The sequence below is a fragment of the Myotis brandtii genome, unplaced genomic scaffold, assembly GCF_000412655.1.
Source record: "Myotis brandtii unplaced genomic scaffold, ASM41265v1 scaffold810, whole genome shotgun sequence".
Lineage (NCBI taxonomy): Eukaryota > Metazoa > Chordata > Mammalia > Chiroptera > Vespertilionidae > Myotis > Myotis brandtii.
Genome location: NW_005371274.1, coordinates 1,173,992 through 1,179,995, shown reverse-complemented (window position 1 = coordinate 1,179,995; position 6,004 = coordinate 1,173,992). Strand labels below are relative to the sequence as shown.

At 40.0% G+C, this 6,004-nt stretch overlaps 1 pseudogene; it reads right to left on the bottom strand.

The window, feature by feature from the left end:
• LOC102245104 overlaps positions 1 to 6,004 on the bottom strand; it is a 27,182-nt pseudogene continuing 21,178 nt past the window's right edge.

The following is a 6,004-nucleotide window of genomic DNA, read 5'->3' as shown; positions in this document are numbered from 1 at the left end:
TCATAGAAATGGTGAAACAGTGATATTGTCAGAAACAACTTCCATGTCCACATGCTCTTGTAGTTTTGTCCCATTTTGTCTTCCAGCTGCTTTCTTTTGCACGCAAAAGGGGCCCGGATGAGGTAAATGTTTTGCTTGACTTCTTTGATGTCCTGAGCTTTCTGTAGTTCTTTATTTTTCTTCAACCTGTTCATTATAAATTTAGCTTGACGTTTCTGTTTGATCTCTTTGACTCTCTTCATTGCATCAATCGTTTTATTCCACAGCTCTCGCTGGTCTTTGACACGTTCATTTCTACATTTTTCAAATTCAAGTGACTTATCCACTGTAAGCTCTTTACCAGCTGCTTTATGGAATGCGTTAGTCCACCTGACCTTGGAGGATTGCGCTTCTTTTTAAAGTTTTTTTTTTATATTTTTATTGATTTCAGAGAGGAAGGAAGAGGGAGAGATAGAAACATCAATGATGAGAGAGAATCATTGATCGGCTACCTCCTACACGCCCCCCACTGGGGATCGAGCCCGAAACCCAGGCATGTGCCCTTGACCAGAATCGAACCTGGGACCCTTCAGTCCGCAGGCCGACGCTCTATCCACCAAGCCAAACCAGCTAGTGCTTCTTTTTAAAGACACTTGGATGTACAGAACCTGAACACCTTGTAATCGTTGCAGATGAACATCATGCCGTGGCCAGGGTTTATCTGGTTCTTGGAATTTAAAGTAAGATCTCTGGTCCAGCCAGTGTGGCTCAGCGGTTGAGCATCAACCTATGAACCAGAAGGTTGCTAGTTCTATTCTGTTCAGGGCACATGCCCCGGTTGTGGGCTTGATCCCCAATGGGTGGCGTGTAGGAGGCAGCCGATCAGTGTTTCTATCTCCCTCCCTTCCCCTTTCTCTAAAAATCAATAAGAACATATTTAAAGTAAGATCTCTGAGGGAGAAGGGGTATTAAAATACAGACTCCTTATTCCACCTATTCCTATGAATCAAAATCCATGAAAGTGATAATAGGGAATGTGCATTTAAACAAGCTGCCAAGGGATTCTGACCACACTTGGAGAGCAAGCGCCAGATTACAGGGGTAAATCTGCAGGTGTCTGTGGCTTCCTGCAGCAAAGACAATGTGGCTTGCTCTTGCATTGAATGTGAGCAGATGAGCATGAGAAAGCTTTTCCGTGAGCTGAAACAGGAGAAGACAGTTATTATAAGAAGTGTGAGAACAGGAGGAGAGGAGCGAATGTCCTGACCTTTTCCACAGATGGCTCCAGCACTGCAGAGGTGCAGGTGTGGTGAGGTCAAAGGGAAGGGCTGGTTACCTGGCCATCTACTACCAAACCCAGGCTGCGGACTAACCAATAGCATCCTACTATAGTGGAGAAGGGAAGTGGAGAGAGAGCAATGCCAAGGAAGAGACTTTTTATACACTATACTTCAGCTTTTATGCTCACTGCTGCTTACACAAATACATAAAACATTTTTTTTAATGTAATAGGAGCAAAAGAAGCCTTCACAGTCTAGAAAAGGACAAGCAAACTTAAAGAAAGGATATACATGTGTTATCATTTGTTGAGACAAGTAAGCAGTGACAGGGCTCAGCCTTAGGCACTAAAGGAAGATGTTTGTCAAAGGCAGTATGGGGACACTAGGGATTGTTTTGGAAAATTAACAGGAAAACAAGACTACAGTTGATACATTACATGCCCTTATTAAGCCTCAGATCAATCATCTGTAAAGTGGGGATAACAACATTACCTTTAACATAGGGTTGTTGAGAAAATTAAATAAGATAATGTATATAATAATGTTTGTGATGAGTTTAACAGGTATATAGTAAGTGCTAGTTATTATAACTCTTATCATAGAATTATGAAATGGACTAAGTAAGATAACAAATGTAACACTCTTGGCACAGCACCTGCACATACTCAATAAATTGTAAATATAAACATTATTATAATATTTAAAATAACATTAGGTAGCCTGGCTGGTGTTGCTCAGTGGTTGAGCATTGATCTATGAACCAGGAGGTCATGCTTCATTTCCCAGTCAGGGTACATGCCCAGGTTGGGGGTGTGCAGGAGGCAGCTGATCAATGATTCTCTCTCGTCATTGATGTTTCTATTTTTTTCTCCCTCTCCCTTCCTCTCTGAAATCAATAAAAATATATTTTTGAAAATAACATTAGATAGTGGAAGAACAAAGAACAAGGGCAATCAATAGAAAACTAGCAAATAAAGTAATCCAACTATATCAATAATAATTTTAAAAATCAATAGTATAAAGAGACCAAGGAAAAGAAATAGATTGTCAGAGTAGATAAAAAACAAGACCCAACTTTATGTTGTCTATGAGAAACCCACTTTAAATAGAAGACAAAAACAGATTTAAGGTAAATGGATGGAGAAAAAAATATACCAGGCTCCCAGCAAGATGGCAGGATAGGTAATACAATTCTCACATCCTCCCACAACCACATCAAAATTACAACTAAACGACAGAACTACCATCATTCAGAATCACCTGAAATCTAGCTGAATGGAAGTCCTACAACTAAGGATTTAAGAAGGAGCTTCTTCATTGAGACTGGTAGGAGGGGTAGAGACGTGGCATGGACCTGTCCCACACCCACATGTAGTGGGGAAAATTGGGAGGAATACCTCAACTGGGGAGGTCTCCCCTAAGATGCAAGAGGTCCCAGCCCCATATCAGGCTCCCCAGCCAAGGGTTCCAGTGCCAGGAAGAGAAGCACCACTCAACCACCTCCACAAGAAACACACTCAAGTGGCAAACTCAGCAGGTACCAGAGCTCCACTGAAGTAAGTCCTGCTCTGTGGGATGGGCCCCTGCACAACTGATCCTCCACGGTTGTTGGTGGTCAGATCCAGTCCTTGCAGCCAATCAGCATGGGGGTAAATCAACACGGGGGTAAATCTCTCCCATTGACATTACAACAACAATCAAGGCTCAACTACAACAGAAAGGAGTACACAACCTACACAGCAGAGAGGGGGCCACACATAGAGTGCCCAACTTAGGTGATCAGGGAGGCTGTGCCACTGCACCCTACAGAACATCTACTACATAAGGCCACTCTACCAAGCTTGGGAGACACAGCAGCTCTACCTAATACATAGAAACAAACACAGGATGGCTGCCAATATGAGGAGACAAAGAAACATGTCCCAAATGAAAGAACAGAACACAACTCAAGAAAGATAACTAAAAAAAATGAAAACAAACAATCTATTAGATGCAGAGTTCAAAACACTGATTATAAGGATGCTCAATGAACTTAAAATTTCAACAGCATAAAAAAATGACATGGAAACCATAAAAAAGAACCAGTCAGAAATGAAGGATGCATTAACTGAAATAAAGAATAATTTACAGGGAATCAATAGTAGAGTACATGAAGCCAATAATCATATCAGTGATTTGGAATATACAGAAGCAAAAAACATCCAATTAGAACAGAAAAAAAAGAAGAAGAAAAAATGAGGCTAGTGTAAAGAGCTTTTGGGACAACTTCAAGCATACCAACATTTGCATCATAGGGGTGCCAGAAGGAGAAGAAAGAGAGCAAGAAATTTAAAACCTATTTAAAAAAATAATGACAGACAACTTCCCTAACTTGGTGAAGGAAATAGACATACAAGTCCAGGAAGCATAGAGAGTCCCAAACAAGATGAACCCAAAGAGACTCTCACAAAGACAAATCATAATTAAAATGCAAAATGTTAAAGACAAAGAATCTTAAAAGCAGCTAGAGAAAAGCAGTTAATTACCTCTTTTGGATAATTAAGTTCCCATAAGACTGTCAGCTGATTTCTCAACAGAAACTTTGCAGGCCAGAAGGGAGTGGCAAAAAATATTCAAAGTGATGAATAGCAAGGGCCTACCACCAAGATTACTCTACCCAGCAAAGCTATCATTTAGAATCGAAGGACATATAAGGAGCTTCTCAGACAAGAAAAGGCTAAAGGAGATTATCACCACCAAACCAGCATTGCATGAAATGTTAAAGAATCTTCTTTATGAAGAAGAAGAAAATAAGAAAGGTAAAAATATGAATAATAAAATGGCAATAAATACATATCTATCAACAATTGAATCACAAAAACAAAATGGATGAATGGGCAGAATGAAAGCAGATTCATAGATGCAGAGAACATTTTAACAGATGACCGATGGGACTGGGGTTTTGAGATGGGGGGCTGACTTTTTGATGTTTTTCCCCAGAGTCAATGACTTCCAAGTTTAGGAATGATGTGTTTTTTTCTGGGAAAACACAAAGCAATGGCAACATCTTCTAAACTGGTCTCAAAACATTCCAATATGATACTGAATCTAATGACTTTGGGGAGAGGTAGGAAGATTGGCTTATTTTTTTTTCTTTATAAACAAGTGTGTCCCAACTCATAAGAAAGATGATTTTGAGAAATTTTTGAGGTTAGAGATTTAGGGGTGCAGAGTGATGAAACTATCAAAGTTGAGCATGGAGTTACGTGTTCACTTATTGATTTCTGAAAGAGGAAGGGAGAAGGAGAGAAAGATAAAAACATCAATGATGAGAGAGAATCATTGATCAGCTGCCTCCTGCATGCCCCCTACTGGGGATTGAGCCTGCCACCCAGGCATGTGGCCTGACCAGGAATCAAACCATGACCTCCTCACTCATGGGTTGACCACTGACCCACACCGGCTGGGCACATGTTCATTTTTTATCATGCAAAGGAGTTTGGGATCATCTTTAATGGTACTCCTCTACTTCAAACTCCTTTGCAAACTAAAAGAACAATGTGAGACCACTACACACCTACCCAAATGGTCAAAACAATACCAAATGTCAGTGAGGAGGTAGAGCAACAGGGACTCTCATTTATTGCTTCTGGGAATACAAAATGGTGTAGCTACTTGGGAGGACAGTTTGGCAGTTTCTTACAAAATTCAACATATTTTTACCATATGATCCAGCAATTGTATTCTTTGATGTTTATCCAAGTTGAAAACATATGTCTACACGAAAACCTGTGCACAAATGTTGGTAGCCACTTTTTTCATAATTGCCAAAACTTGGAAGCAACCAAAATTTCCTTCATAATTGAATGAATTACTTCATAACAGTAATGCAGACGATGAAAAAGTATTCCACACTAAAAAGAAATGAGCAATTGAGGAGACTATGACTGTCGAAGCGGGCGGTATAAGAGAAATCTCTGCACTTTCAATTTTGTTGTGAAACTAAAATGCTCTAAAAACTAAAGTTTATTTTTTAAAAAGAATGATATTAGATAAATAAAATGTCATACTTATTATACCACACTTGGTTTTCAAATTCATACTAAAGATTTTAAAAAGATTCACGTGGTGACTATGTTATAAAAGAAAAAGAAAAAATACCAGTAATCTTAACTTTAGTGCCCAAGGAAATACTGGGTAAAAAAATTAATACACCCAATGTTCAGACCTCACAAGAGAACAGAGTACATGATATTGACTTTATTAAGAAAACTCCGGTCAGGCTAACAAGACAGGTTGTACAGAGCAACGGCAGCAGAGCAGAATCGATCTGGCTAATTATAGTGTGACTTTTGTCCCACATCCTTGAGTTTTCTGAAAGGTCAGGAAACAGGAGTTCGGTGACATTGTTCTTGGTTGGAAAGGCAAAGATTCTCATTAATTAAGGGACTGAGGAAAGCTTTAAGAGGTCAGTCCTAGGTCCAGTGGTATTTAAACCCACTGAGGAAGAGTCTTCAACAAGGAAAAAGGAGGGCGCTGCCAAGGTTGTGGAGAGGTCATTAGGGAAGAGGTTAAACTAAATGGCACCCCACCTTGGCAGGTCTTCGCCCAGCTCCCTCAGAACTTCCCTGGGAAGGCCCTCTCCCAGCTGGAGTAACATTCGTCTGGAATGTTCCCATCTTGTTGAAGTAAGAGCCATGTGAAGCAGAAACAAAGACCAGATATGTACTTTTCCTCTTGCCTCCCTGAATATTCATTCATTCCGT